This window comes from Bombus flavifrons, chromosome 2 (genome assembly GCF_040668555.2).
Source record: "Bombus flavifrons isolate JBK064 chromosome 2, iyBomFlav1_principal, whole genome shotgun sequence".
In the NCBI taxonomy this organism is placed as follows: domain Eukaryota; kingdom Metazoa; phylum Arthropoda; class Insecta; order Hymenoptera; family Apidae; genus Bombus; species Bombus flavifrons.
Window position 1 is genome coordinate 7,231,827 of NC_138443.1, and position 16,266 is coordinate 7,248,092.

At 32.9% G+C, this 16,266-nt stretch overlaps 1 protein-coding gene across 9 annotated transcripts in view; it reads right to left on the minus strand.

Moving 5' to 3' along the window:
- Window positions 1–16,266, minus strand: part of ATP8B (ATPase phospholipid transporting 8B) — a 76,552-nt gene that overhangs the window by 55,288 nt on the left and 4,998 nt on the right. For 7 of the 9 annotated variants that reach the window (XM_069132163.1, XM_069132161.1, XM_069132160.1 and 4 more), the window contains exon 2: window positions 13,659–13,785. The exons of the other annotated variants lie outside the window; for them this stretch is intronic. The gene's annotated coding sequence lies outside the window, so the exon portion shown is untranslated. The remainder of the gene's footprint in view (window positions 1–13,658; window positions 13,786–16,266) is intronic. 9 annotated transcript variants of the gene reach the window in all.

Sequence of the window (16,266 nt, forward strand, 5' to 3'; positions counted from 1 at the left end):
ATAGTTTGCGGTGTTAGAGACGACTAGGTTCCGGTTCCAGCTGGATGCTTGTTTTCGATGAGCTGCTGCGTTTCAATTCGCGTTTGTTGCTTTATTGATAGCAACCTTGGTACTGCAGAGATATAGGAGAGACCTGGTTACGATCGGATTTTGGAGAAAGCGGAAAATACTGTGAGAAATTTTGTTCGTTTACACTTTACAGTGTACGATTGGTATTTGCATAATATCTTATTATCTTGTAATAAATAATATAATTTTGCGAGTTGATTAGTTTGATTTAAGATTTAATTCATCATCGAATAATGTTTTCACACGATTGTGAAACTTTTCGGCATATCGAGAGACTCTTCGGTGAAGTAGATTTTCCGCGAACTAGCGTAACAGATTTATTTTAGTAATAACGAGTAGTAGAAGTAGGAAATGATTTTAACGATTACTACATTATTTTTCAGAGGTCAATTTTTAGATTACGTGCAAGAGATGCTCGTTAAGAAGTATGTTTGTAAACTGTCGATCATCCTGTCTCGTAAACAGTGTGTGAATATGAAGAAGAAAAAAATTATCATCAAATTAGACTATATCTTCGTCCATAAGTTTTTATCTGGCTATTTCTACAACTGTTTTCACATAAGTACAAACACGTAAGTGATAAACTCCATGAGATGACTTAACTCTATTTTAATTCTAATTTCTAGACTAATTAAATAAATTAGAATTCCTTCTAATAATCTTCTTAATGTATTTATCGCCAGCTAATACGTAGCTATATTTCTAATTTAATAACGAATTCAAATTCTACAAATTTAACAAAATAATTAATTTTATTTGTAGAAAATTCCTCCTTTATCTTATTTTCTCCAGTTAATCCTAAAATTGAGATTTATTTATCTAATACACTTTCTTGAACAATCGACAAGAATCTGAATAATATATGTAACATTTTTAAATAAATTATCTAGATTTCTCAATTTAATAAATGAGCGTCCTGTCAACGTCGAGCAAAAGAGTCGTTTCTGTGAACAGTCGAGTCTAGTTCGATACAAGACTGTGAGAAGGGTTGAGTCGTTGAGTGACAATATCAAAGACGTAACTGAGTATCGTTGTAACCGGAGCAGCCCCCTATGGTGACCAAAAGGGTAGGGCCGGAGATAGAAAAGGGTGCGGCAGGCAATCATAGATACTGTTCCATTTAACTTAGCCCCTGTTTATTCGATCTAAGCGTGACCTCATCCCGTGTTTCTCTATTAGACCTACAGTCGTAAAAGATTATCGTCGTGACGATAAGAAAGGCAGAAAAATGCACCTAGTTCCCCAGAAATCTCTGCTCACTGGAATTACTAAATAGAATTAACAGATTTTTAAAGAAGATTTCCATTACGAGCATTAGTAATACCAAATTATTAAATAGCGCGCACCAGTTATTATTGTACATCGACAAACTGGAAATCATAGTGGCGTAAGTCAGTCCACTGCCATTTTTCATACGATGCTGTTTTATCGTTACAACAAAATTCAGCGTATCTTTTGAGGTTAAAAAAACATGCTACGACACAGGATCATATGGTAAATTGATTTACCATCGGATTAAACAAATATTTCTTCTAAGGATTAGACATCACAAACCAACTCATATCCCCAAATTTTTAACTTACTCCACCACATAATCTCAGCGTTCCAATTTAGTTAAACGATTTCCACTACGTTAATCTGAGATAATTGATTAATTACATCGAGACATTTTTTAATATACAGTAAAGCGTGCTACAACGAATAATTTTTATAAGTAAAATCAAAATGTTATAACAAACGCGAAAAAATATCGGTCACTCCAATTATTATTATGGTAAAGAGTAAACACTGACTGACGACACGAATTTGTTTGAATCTCTCTTTCTCTCGTTCGGTGGGTATCTACTGCGTAGAAGACAACTAAGTAGTGTAAAAATTCGTGAATAACAGTATAAACTAACGCGGTCCAGGACAAACGAATATCGAATGTCACAGTCAAAAGGCACGGCGATTTGTTTACAGGAAGATAACGATGGTTGAAGAAGGTTGACAAACATATTTGGCTCGTCAATTTATGATTTCCATTAAATAAATAAGTTTCATATCGTTTTCATCACTTATTTTTTAATTTAGATTACGTTTTACGATTATTCAAACAGTTGTACCTTGCTTTTAACTATGGACCTGGAACGAGTTACTTCTAAATATATATGTTTTAATGTAAGCTACAACGAACAGATGCTATAACGAACGTGATTCGAGAACCAATTCGTTCTAGCACATAGCTTACTGTATACCATAATATAATGTAATATGATAAAAACGTTATAGCATTATATTTATTATAACGTTAGAAAAGTGCACAATTAATCAGTTTTATGCTATAGAATTCTACAAAGAAAAACAATATATTTAGATTAATTTCTCTTCACAAGTTAATGTTATTTATTCTCTATGCGAAACCGCATTCGCCGAATAGACGTACGTAGATGTTTTTTCAATCAACCCGAACGCGAGAGATTAATGATTCGCGTAAAGTACGAAACGAGCGCATGGTTGCCTGATTTGAATGGACGTTTACTACTGCACGAAATTAAAGAACGCGGGGCGTCGTTGGGAAACAGACCGGACTACGCACGCAAAGCTTTTAAATCTCGCGCCACCGTAAATCCTCTTATTTTCCGCCGATCATTTACCTATCGCGCGATTGTCGTTCCCGGGCCCGTAAATTCTCGTATTAACGACGAATCTGCCTCGCAAATAAAGCGATCCGTATCGCGTTCGATCAGGAAAGAAATTCATGGAATCGAAATATTTCGAGGGGAAGAGATATCATATTCTAGTGTAAATATAGCGGCGTAGAACTCCCACTCAGGATTTTCCCACTGCAATCTGTTATAGGATACCGCAAGAGACTGATAAGAAAATCAACATGATGTCATAAGGTTTTATTCGATTCGCCAACGTCAGATTGTAAAATAAAGGCAGTGTCGCGCGCACGATGGCCATTGGTCAGCATGTTATACGGTCATTAAACGAAGAAAATATAATTTTCTTCTTTGTTAACTTAAAAAGTGAAAAAACCGAAGCTTCATTAGTTTCTTTGTGCTATCCTTGTCCTTCTTTATCATAAAATATTTAGCCGCCGTTTCATAACAGTCTACACAGCATAACTTCGATTAAAAGGTAAACAAGTAAAGCTATCTTACATAATAATTTACCAATTAATAACATTGGTGAATTGGCAAGTTGTAAAACTTCTCTTTTACAATTAAAAACCTTTATGAAGAAAGACTTACGATAAACAAATATAAGTTTTTTTAGTAATTATCAATCCAAATGTAGCTAAGATTAAACAGCGAGTAAATATTAAAGGTTTATTACTTTATTGCTGACTCGCAACGATGACTTGCAGTTTGTAAAATATGTGTTACGTGGAAAGTTCCATTTACTTCATTACCAAATTTTTTTACTGTTGTATAAAAAAATGTATTAGTACACGCTACTGATAACTTGCAAAATATGTAAAGTTTTACTAAATAATATTAAGTTCTATCGTATAACAGTATCTGCAACAGATCGCTATATGAAATCAGTATGAAATAGTATAATTAGTACGACTCTACTGCAATGCATAATAGTGATATAATAATTGCTCGACAGTTAAATGTATGTATCTAAATTAAGGAATGTTACGCTAAGAATGTGAAAATGGAGCGTTACGTGATATCGGAACGATACATAATCCCTCCAACTTACCCAGAAACAATAAATACGTGTCATTTTTCAAATTACGGAGTAATTTGCAACTTATGGTTGTTTATCAAACGCCCGAGAATTTTTAATTGTCGATTGTCGAATGATTTAATTATTATTACATTACGAATTAATTACATAAGAAGAAATGAATTTACGTAATCAGATAAAATCTGTTCACGATCGAAGTCATCCAATTTTATACGTAAACAATAGAGCGTATTTTTCATCAGGTAGAGATTCTCCGCGATATTTACGAGGAATCGTTGAAAGTACGACGCTTACCGATAAGATAAGTCGACCCCGAAAGGAGAATAGAACGATAAGAATTCCTAAAAGTATTGTATATTCAACGATTTTATAAGTGCAACAGCATATGACGATGCGAAACAAATGTACATAATACCTCTGATAGACATTTTTAACGGTTATCATCTCGTCGGGAAAATGTTGCTATTCGATAATAGTATTTTTAACCATTTGAGTAGTAAGAAGCTCTTCAGGGAAAAGTAATGAAAAGCTCTTCATATAAGAGCACCAAATAAATTTCGTTAATAAGTATATTATAAATTATAATACTACGTTATAATTACTACAATAAAAAATTCACTAACGAATTTCAATGAAACCTTTAATAGATAGGAAAATGTTTTACCTTGAATATATTTGTATTTGGTAAAAATTACAAGATGAGAACAAAGATATGAAACAAACTCTCTTATAATTAGTCTATCAGGAAAAAATTTAGTTAATGCGAAACGTATAACTTTGGATCGTACACAATTCTAAGGAACTTTGAATTGCGAGCACGAATTTACATTTAGTATACTGTTGAAGATGTTAAAGTCATTCAAAGACAATATATCACACGTGTTATCAAAATTAACGTACATAATGTTATTTACAAATTAAATATTTAGAAGTCGTTCCATACACGTCTACGTGTCATAAAATTGTAGGCAACGTTCTCTCTTAATTGATCGATATTTCCAGCCAGCTAGAAAGGCTATTCTTACTTTCAATCGACACGAAATATGCGACATAATGTATGCCAACCTGGCGATAATGATAACATAACCGCATAACGTTAATTTATATTCAATTTATCAGAATATATCAAAATAATCTGCATTCGAGTCGAATCAAATTTGTAATCATACAATCGTAAGTTTATGCTTCATTTTTCATCAAACATAGACGTAACTAAGATAAAATTCTCAAACTGAGTATTTTTTATTTGAAATAATTTGAACGTTATTTGAAATAATTGTTTTCACCGCTTTATAATTTACTATATTGTGATAAAATTAATTTGCACTTGATATAAATCGTTATACTTGATATAAATAATTAATTTCCACATTTCCAATCAATTTCGCAGGAAAAATACGTATCCAAAATAAAGTTCCTTTTTATGGGCGGTTTATAAGATTTTTACGCATTTAAGAATAGAAAATTAAGAAGTGCAGAATTAGTGCTCGAATGCACATGATACGAGAAAGTATATAAAATATCCAAAGTATAATGGTATTCCTACGATATTTGAAAGGCAAAACAATTTTGAGCTTCAGCTACAGAATTTCTATATTTTTATGCAAAAATATGAATTTGCATAGAAATCTGCAGTCTAATTATAATTACCATCATTCAAAATTCATAATCCATATAGATATTACGACTGCGTCCTACGAGCATGCGGCAATAGCAGATCTTTCAATGCTGTAACAAAGTTTCGTTTTTCACCTGCAGCGTACGCGTTAATATTTAACAAAATGTAGATGCTCGAAAGGGCAGCCGGTAAACTTTAATGGTCGTCAAAGTGTAAATGTAGAGAGCGTAGATATGTTCGATAACCGTATTATAATGGAATAAAAGCGACGACAAATTGCTTTATTAGAAACTCTATATTTACGCGTTGATAACAAATCAGCGATTTTTTTTATTTATCGGGTTTCTTCCTTTCTACGAATACATTTGCCAGATAAGAAAGTTCTAATGAAATATCTTGTTAATATCAGAATGCGAAGCGACTTGGGTCTGCTTACCATTATTCGCTTTGTCAGCATTCATCGAAACGATACAATGCAATCCAGGCATATTTCACATACATCGCAATAGTAATTCCTGTTCGAAATAAAAATCGAACAAACACGAATATTACGTTAAGTAGTGAAATAATATCCCAATACAGGGTGGGGCGGTAATCGTAGTAGAATCGGGCAGGAAATGATTCTACGTGAAAAAAATACATTGAAAATATGGAATCAAATTTTTTCGCTTCGTCGAGTTTGAAAATTTGTCAAACAGACTTTAATTTGGCTAAGTATAGATCAGATATGCTAAAACAATCAGCAGGAGTTTATTATACATACGGAAATAAATAAAAAATATAAACTAATGTTTTTCTGTCGAAGGCCTCATTTGTAAAGAAATAACGATTAAGCACGTTAACAAACTGGTCCGGTGTGAACACGTGTACGTGTGATACATTTTCAAATGTATTTTTCTCGAAAATAAAGTATCTTATAAAAAAATGTTATCCTACATGTTCAACTTAGTTTCAAACGTAATTTAGACTCCTGTTGATTATTTACTCTTGTTATTACTGATGGTTGAAGAATATTTGTATGTAGCAATGTTTTCTATCTTGATGTAATTTAATTAAATGATCTTTGATGTAATAAAAATTATTGAGAATGAGATGAATTTCTACACATTACTTAGTAAACTAACTCTTCTAATTTCTCAAGAAAAACAAAAAAAAAAAAAACAAGTCGTTTGGTCCAATTTTATTTTTCATGGAAGTAAGAAATCTGTACAAAAATCTGTATTCGCTCGATTTTTATCAACCGTTCTTTTAAAGTTTATCGCTTTAAGTACATTAATTTATCAGTTAAATAGATACATATTTATATAAACTTTACCAAATGTCCAATAAGGATAGAGTAACGGAAATATGTTCAATCAACCTTCTGCAGAAGGTTGCTGGTCGGACAACATGCCTACGTAAGTACTTACAGGAGGAATTTTATTTCTTATCTAGCAAGAAATCGGTAGATCGATCTTATGTAACGTCTTAGTGCTTTAAAGAGAGCTAATTGGTAACTTCAATCGGTTTCGGTTGAAGCATGATTTATATATGTCTATTATACTTTCTGTAATCACTGACTACTAATCTGTGTTTAATAATATCTGTAATATAAATACGATTATCTTAGCTGTTACTTTCTATAAATACAGCTGTTCACACGAATATAATTTCGAGTAAATACATGAGCATTAAGTATTACATATTGAATTGGTGCGTATGAAATATTGTTTTGAACTGAGCATATTCAGGCTGTTTAGTAACTATTTAATAACTATTAGTAGTAACTATTATAACAATAACACAAGGAATGAATTTCCTTAATAGCATCCAATAACACCAATATTCCATTTAACCCATCTATTTTCACATCTACTGTTTCATTGCTAGTACTGCTATATCATTGCTGGACTGTAAATATTTATGCAATCTGATATTTTTCTGAATAGAATTAACTGCGGAAATCGCAATAAAAAAGCGCGAAGTAAAAATTTCTGTAAGTAAAGGAAATACAGTAACTTGAAATCTTCGCTGCAGCGCTTACTTTTGCAAAAGGACTATATAAATATATATAAAAGGTCTTTAATTGTACTAAAATCTATACATTTGTACTAACAATATAAAATGCAATCAGATGTATTTACGATATATATAGATTACATTTAAACGTAAAGAACGAGCAATTATCCACTTAAAAATATTTAGAATTCAATTTTACACGTATCTATCAGATCAACGACATCCGGATTAAACAAATCCATAAATATTATAGCTTCTACTTTGAAAATCTTACATACTATATGTTCGGGATTTTGGGTGACCCTTAGTTTATGATTTGAGCAGCACATCTGCCCTTTTTGGAAAAGTCCGAAGTTCCTTCTCCCAAGTTGTAAACTTTACGATGCGGACCTCATCAAGAAGCTAACACCCTAAGTGCTCTAAAGTAAATATCTAGTTTATCATTCAGCAACACCGGAGAAGAATGGGAGGAATAGATTCCCTCCCCATAAAACCATGGTGAGAAGGAAAAGGCGAGGCTTCTTCAGGGATCTTAAACCAATCCTCAAACAATCTTCACTACATAATCATACTCTTCTTGTAATACAACAGTGCAAATAAATCAACTAAACATAACATTACTCTGCATCTTTAAATCTACCTGCACCTTGAGCGTTAATAGCGTTCACGGTTCGCAATATCAACCGATCAATTGCAACCTGACTGACCAACCTACTACCTAGTTGAGATTTCCCAACACTATATTCATTCTGCGTATTTCTGCGTTTTTAAATCTTCTACAACTGCACAAATATACGCAGTTTATTATATCCATTTTCAAGAAAAAAGTCTGTTTGCAAAAGTTGAACACAGTAAATCATTCACATCTTGCATTTCGGTATCACAGCAGCCATACAGAATACCGAAGTGCATAAATAACAACCGGATGTATTCTCTCGGGTATACGTACGTTTACCTATATATGCAACTGTGAATCAAAGTCTGGATTATCGACGTCTTATCGCTACTCACGTACGATTCGAAACAACACACGTTTGATACACGAGTTACAATGATATAATCTAGCTCATGGCTTCTGATCGTTAGTACGCAAGCACCGAAAAGTAACGGGATAACGTGAGGAAATAGTGTCGTAGAAACGACATAGCCGCGCGATTATGCAATGCTCTATCTGTATTCGAGAGCAGCTATCTCACGTAAATCATGGCAAATATAGTTCATTAATTAATTAGTCAGGCGAACGATGTCAGTTGGTTTTCTGTAAACAAATTGTGAGAAACGCGGAGCAGTGTGCTGCGTTGCAAGTGTGCTACGTTAGAGAAAAATGGAAAAAGAAAGAGAAAGGAACGAACATACGACAGAGAGAACCGGTCATTACTAATAACTTTTGCATTGATCCTCATTATCATAAACAGTTTATCGATAGACGTGTTTTGTAATTTAATGGATTTGAATCTGTCGTTCCATAAAATGTGGCACGGTTAAACATCGTTGTTTTCCCTGTCGATTTTCACGGAGGCGTTGGTAGGTTAATGGAAAAGGAGGAAGTGAACCTGATCGATCCTCGCTAGGTATACATTTTCCTGGATCCGAAAGCGTAAAAATAACCCGAGAAGAATAATAGTATCGCGCCACTTCCTTGCAGGCCTGCGAGTGATGTAGATCAGCAAGTTTTACGTCAAACCGCAAACCCGTTCTTCCTTTTTCCCCTCTCCTTTCCTTTTTTAAAATCGTCATTTTATCTCGACCTTCTTCCACTTATTTCTCTGTCGATTACGATTTTAAATGTTTCGTCAGGGCGTTAATGATACGACGATATTCCGTGGAAGCTATTTATACCAGCTCTGTGATTTTGGTGTTTAAAATTATGACATTTCAGGAGTAGTTCGAGTGTGATAATGTTCGAAAGGGCAGAAAGAGGCGTAGGAAGTTGATATTACAAGAGAAGGAAGTATTTTTATCTTCAAAGCATTAAACATGATTTAATAAGAGAGATACTTTATTCATTGTTGCTTTCTGTAATTTTCTTATACTTAGCTATAACGTATCATGACCACCTATCTTCATCTTTATATTTACCTCTTCTATTCAAAAATTTTACAAATAAATCATAAGAAAAAAAGCATCGAATACCAAATGGCAAATATGCAAAATAATGGCAACGGGACAAATGTCTGGAAAAATCCGGGAATATTCGTGGAATTCAAGTAATTTTGAGTTTTTATTTCCTGGCTCCTCCGCCATTATTTTTAAACATTTTACAGAAAGGCGCGAAACGTGTCTGGTTTGCCGCGTTTCAGAGGGCAACAAGAGGGTCGGACGTTCAACCGATTTGACGAGATGTAACGAGAGAGGCGAGAATTAAACACTGTCAACTTGTTCCCTCGAATCAATTCTCGTTGCACTATCTCGAAGGTTTACAAATGGCGATACCTAACGTTTCACTTAGTTACAGAGCGCACACAATACGTGTAACCGAACAAACAACTGTATCAGATAAACTGATTTCATTTTACCAAAAACGTTTCTCGGAAACGTTTATTGTTTCGACTGTAAGGAGAAATTCAAATGGTAAATATATATTTGAATTTCGCGAATTCTTCATATGGTTGTGAAGAAAAAAAAAACAAAACAAAAACAAATAAGAGAATGAAAAAGTGAAAAATATTTTCTTTATCAAGAATTATAATCTAACACTCGACAGGAGTATCCTTACGTCATTTGTTATTATAAAACAATTTAATTATTTTCACTATTTAATCACGATAGAAAATTTGTATTTTATGTAGTTAAATACTCCAAAGTCACTTAACATGAAAATACATCTAATTCAAACTATATTGATTACAACATATGACTCAACCATAGCAGTCGATTAAAATTCAACAAATACTGTCGTGTTTGGGACATTTGACTCGACGTATAACTCACGTAGAGAATTCATTTCGTAACATAGCTGAATATTAGTATTTAGATGTAACCCGAAGCATTGCGATCGTCTATGCCAAATCAATTGATGATTCAACGCTTTGATAATAAATTATTTATAGATGAAGAAAAAATTACGTGGAAAATCGAACTCGTAACAAAGTTACATATGAAAATCGTCGAATCATAGGATCACTGGTAATTTTCATATTTTTGTTTTACGAACGTCCTTGTAGGCGTTTATGCTTGTCCTATATGCCGTCCAAATGGACGTCACAATGTCTCGTTATTCTATTCAACCTTGCTTTATGTCATGATTGCGTCGCACCTGTAAAGTTCCGATTCCGATGAACAGTGGACATTAAATGTTTCAACGGATTGGTATCTATCGGTACCCTATTAAAATTGCATAAACTTTAAACCATAAAACGTGTTTCTCTCTTCCTCCATTTCGTCCTATGATTCTCACGGCCGAGGAAACTACTCGCAAGCAATTCGATCGTGTCAAATGGAAATCATATTGTCAATTGCGTCTTGTTCCTGCTATTTCTCAAACGTTATCGTCGCGTACCACATCCAATCAAATCGTCGTATTTGCTCAAGAAGTGACTCTTGTTTTGCCCTTTGTACATCTATTACGAAACGTTTTATTTAAACTTAAATATTCATTAGATCAGCAGATGAAGTACGATCATTCAGTTGGTTCGTTACATAAAAATTAATCACATCACGCTCTTTTAGTCATTTTCCAGCTACATTTAGATAATTTGTAGGATTTTCTGTCGATAAAGAATTTCTTACGCTTGAGGAAAATATTATATAATCGAGATAGCTGCATCGTTTTTTATAAAAGAAGAGAAAGATGCAAAAAAAATGTAGAAAAAGCATTCATCGGGATAATTTTAGTAAATAGTTTGGCAAACGATTATGGCAAATAAAATGATATTTTTCTATATTTTTATACGTGCTCTTCCATCATAAAAAAGAACTACAAAACGTTCTTGGTTACGTAGTGTAAAAGAACCGTCGTCGATGATTTCACGATTTAATTTTATATCAAAGATTCTTTTTATTACAAGCGTCTTTTATTGAAATGAATACAAGATGAGAATATAAAAATTCGAAAGACGAGTTCGAAATTTCTTTTTGCCGCAAATAGTGTTTAATTCAATTAAACTATCAGTGAAAGATACAACTCCCATATCGTATCATAAAAATAAAAATCGCAACAAATTCATAAAGCACAGTTCGCGTTTGGTGTTTCTTGATATGGCTTCGTAAAAGTATTGAAGAAAGCCATATATTTGACTTTAGTACTTGACTTCTATTTGAAGGTGATTAATGTAACATTTCCATCGCTAAAACTGTGTGTGTGTAGGTAATTGTTCTTAACAAGTTCAGCGGCATATGAAGTATAAGATTCCTCGTAGGTTGAAAGTTATGGTTTATAGGTCAGATGGTTACATTGTAATACAGGCTTATAGGAAAGTATATCGATCGAATGGATTAGTTGTTCCTTCGATTGTTTGCAAGTTTCTTCGAAAAGATATTCGATTTTGGAAAAATACACCTTCGATAAAATTCTAATGAACAAGAATCTCGTGTATCGATATCAAGTTTCTCATACTTAACTATATACAAAGGAGAATACGTCAAGTGTCTCACAATGAAATAGAGTCATTTAAATAACAAAGAGTAATTACTCTTTTACAGCGCATAATGGTAACCTGTCAAAAATTGAAATATGCTGGATACGTAATTAACCATTATGTAACAAATCGGTATACAATGGGAAGCCGAGTGCTTGATTTAATATGGAAACAACGGTAATTATTAGGCTATGTAAAACATTTCAAGGTGAAAATATAAGTTAACATTTCATGCCAATATGCATCGGTGGCCGAATGAAAAATGTAGGGAGTTAACTGTGAGGGACATAACGTTTCTTCTTTGGTTGGCCTTTTGACGATGGTCAAGGCTAGTCGTCAGTTAATCATAAGAAACTGAATAAACCTACGCCAGTCAACGATACCTTGTTAATACAATAATTGAAAAAGTTGTGTAGAAACTTTTATAGTGACTTCAAAAGGCAGTATTGTATAAATCACTATAAATTATCTCTGAATATTTATTAATAATATAATAAATGAATATCGATTTACTGAAAATGATTGCTAACGATATACAATTAAATATAATATACAATATACGTATCACAATATAACATATAATAATATATAATAACAATATGTCTAATAATATGTCACAACGAACAAAAGATTCATTGTCTTTAGTTTAATATTATTTATGTAAATATTCAAAATGTTTTGTGAACAGATTTAATCGTATTGAATATAACGAGATATTATTGCGTTAAAATCAAAGTATTTATTTTTCGGTTCATTACGTGTTCAAGTACAGTGTATACTGTCAAAAAAATTAAACATCCGGCGAAAGAATAAATCACGTGTAATCAGCCTGATTACATGTACAAATATGCGGATAAGCTACCAGTTTATCTGCATTCCAATTACCAATGACTTCACACTCATTACATCGACGCTTTTAATCTATTTTCCTTCCTGCTCCCATCTTTTTCTGTTTCGTTCATTCGATAAGAGAGTTGAAAAATAGCCACAACCCGATTTCATTAGGCGGGGTCATGGTGTAGCACTTTCTCCTTCGATTCAACTCCAACATTGCCTACTAATTACTTAAAATGTGCATTTACTCCTGAACTATTCGTATCGTAATTTTGTCTATTTGCGCGTAGAAAATAAAAACGCGACAATATCAACGAGAAATTCCCTTCAGTGATTGGTGGATAGATCACACGCGTGATGTTTCCATATAACTATTACTAAAAACTATTCTAACTCAAAGACGATCTCGATTAGAAAAGTCACTAGCAGTAAATGATTTCGCAACGCGGATTGTCGCGTAATCACAGCGATATCATTTTAAACCTGAATTACTGGTTCTCCATAGGAATTACATCGCGATTGATCAATTCCTCCGCAGTTTGCCGTAATTGTTAATCTTTAGCAAAACTTAATGGCTCGTTAATCTTGTATAAATACCGATGTGGAATTACTATCGATACGAAGTAAATACTATGGAATTTCTATATGAATATAAATTAAGCGAGAATATTAACGAAATATATATCCCTGTAATAAGTTTCAAATATCATATTAATTTCCTGTTATTTAGTTATCAAACAAATATCGTTTTACGTATGTTCCGCGTTAAATAATCTCGTAGGTGAGTTGTTTTGCCTCGAAATATTCCATCACGAGTACCTACATATGTATTACGCATATAAACTTTTAGAGAAGGTAATGACAAGTTCCCTTACCTCAATTTGCATATCTTCCTGCCACTGATTGTCTTTCATTCAATCCAGGCAAACTACATTCCACGAACACATTCGTCACGTCCATCCAAAACTTTGGCTGACCGTGCATTTTTCACTCTAATCTCACCTTAAATCGGAGAACATTGTACGAATTAAAAATTATGAAATTTAAGAAAAGAAAAGATACTTTTATCAAAATATCTATCGGGTCCTTATGTAAAATTTTGTAATATAAAAATAGAATTTCGTGTAAAAATTATTCGTTAACACGTAGTACCGAGAAACGACTAACATCGACTGATCTTCCTTCATTTCAACGCGAAACGTTCGTGACGATACATAATTTACAGAATAATAAGAATTCCTTGAAAGAACACAATTCACATTTGTTAGCAAAAAGTCAAGTCTTCCGATATCTTGGTAACAAGTGTTCATAGTTTAAACGTTCGCTAAAAACCTTTGTTCATTCATGAAACTAGTATACACTGGGTCACGAAAGTATTTCAACATTTACCATAGAAAGCTTCTACGTCCATACTGTGTATGTTATAGAAAACATTTTGGAATTTCATTAGCACTGCAATGATACACGAATGTCACGATGTTTATTGCAAACATATATTTAGCAAAAAATTAGTATATAACTTGAATTGCTACATTAGGTACATGGTAAGCCTCAAATATAGTTACGTAGAATATTATTGTAGTATCGTGGAAAGACCATTGAGAAAATTCCAATGAACTACAAGTAGAAAAGGATGAAAATGCTGACGGTTCAGGACGGTTCATGGGAAATCTCGATGGGTCATATGCCCGTGGCTCTTTAGGACAATAAGACGTTTTGGAGGACAGAATGGTCAGTTAAGACTAAGTTGCAACTATTTACAGTTACAAGTAGGCTGCAGGTTAATCGTTACTCATAAATTATCGTTGTTGTGAGTTGGAGTTGGTCATAAGTTGTAAGTTGTAAGTTGAGTAGTTGTACAAATTCAGTTGATTTAGTTGTATCACATTACTACATCGAGAAATAGCTCTAATTAAACAGTCATAGTTCTCTGTTTCAATCACTGTAAATAAATACATCTATCTAAATAAAGATCACTATAGTTCTGATCTTTATATTATATTGCATATATATTATATATTATATAGGATGTTTAGGAGGTTTACATAATAATATGATGAATAATTGACTATCTAGGTACTTCCGTGATCTACGTTAATATCTACGTTTTATAAGGAAATAATAGACGCACAACATTTTTGTTTTGTATTACTTTAATGAATCATGTACGATCCATTTTGTTCTAATAAAACGAAATGATAATTACGTACAATTCATCTTGTTCCAATAGAACAGGATGATAATTCAATAAAATAGTATAAAAGAAAAAATGTTGTGCATTTATTATCTGCTTATAAAACGAAAGAAACTTTTAGCACAAATTAATATAATTTCATCAATATTCTCTACCTTTTGCTTTGTGCAGTTCATCGATTTGACAAATAAGCAGCTTAAATAATAACGAAACTTTTATTTGTAGAGGTATATTGCAAAAAGTATCGTTCCAATTAAACTTGTATCATAACGTATAATTGCACCGAATATCCTGTAATTTAATCCAAATCTAGTCTAGTCTCTAGAATCTCATAAAAATGGTAAATTTCAAAATGTCTCGTATAGCACACATAACATATTCATAAAAGGCGTCTATAAGTGTCGGAATACTTTCATGTGTCTGTATATATAGAACGACGGAATCGTTCCGGAACAAGTAACCAAACTATGACATAATGATAGGATTGTATGCAAAATTCATAGTCAATGAGCGCATAGTAAGATAGATAAAAGACGATGGACAAACTCGAACACCGTTGAAACTCGAAGATGAGTCGACTTCGTCGCTAGAAATTGCCGACAGACCGCATAAATCGACTGTGAAGAGTCCATCGGTATGTTCTGTGAATAAGTCACGTGTATGTCTCCATTATTTACAAGCTTCGCGTAGGAGGATCGATGTGTGTGACCTGAGGTTACCATACGATCGTTAACGCAACGTACTATCATTACCGTAGGATCGAGATCCGGTAAAAAATGAGCCAATAATTACTGCATATATAAAACGTTGAAATACGATGTAATCCTTTCCTTTTTTGCTTTTTTTCTTTATCGTATATTAGCCTCTTCGATTTGTATCGTAAATTATTCAAAGGAAAGGTATTATTAATTACTTAAACATAATTATTATTTCAGAACGTGTGATATATCGTTTCGTCGATCCTCATCAACGATAGTTTACTAACTAATAACATTTACGAATCGACAAACGACAAGTTTTAAGTTATCGAGTAAAAAAGATTATAAGGATACTTGCAGACATAAACACGGATACGCAATTATCAATGCACGAATTATACATAAAGTCAAACAAAAAATACGAGTGAAAGTTTTCTAACGAAATGTTTGCTTACTCCATACTTCGATAATATTTTATCACACGCTTACTACCCAGTCGCGTAAAAACATTTTATACGTGTGCACATATCTGTAGATCTCGCGCTATTGCACGGATGAATTACATCGACTTTATTATTATTTAGAGACCAG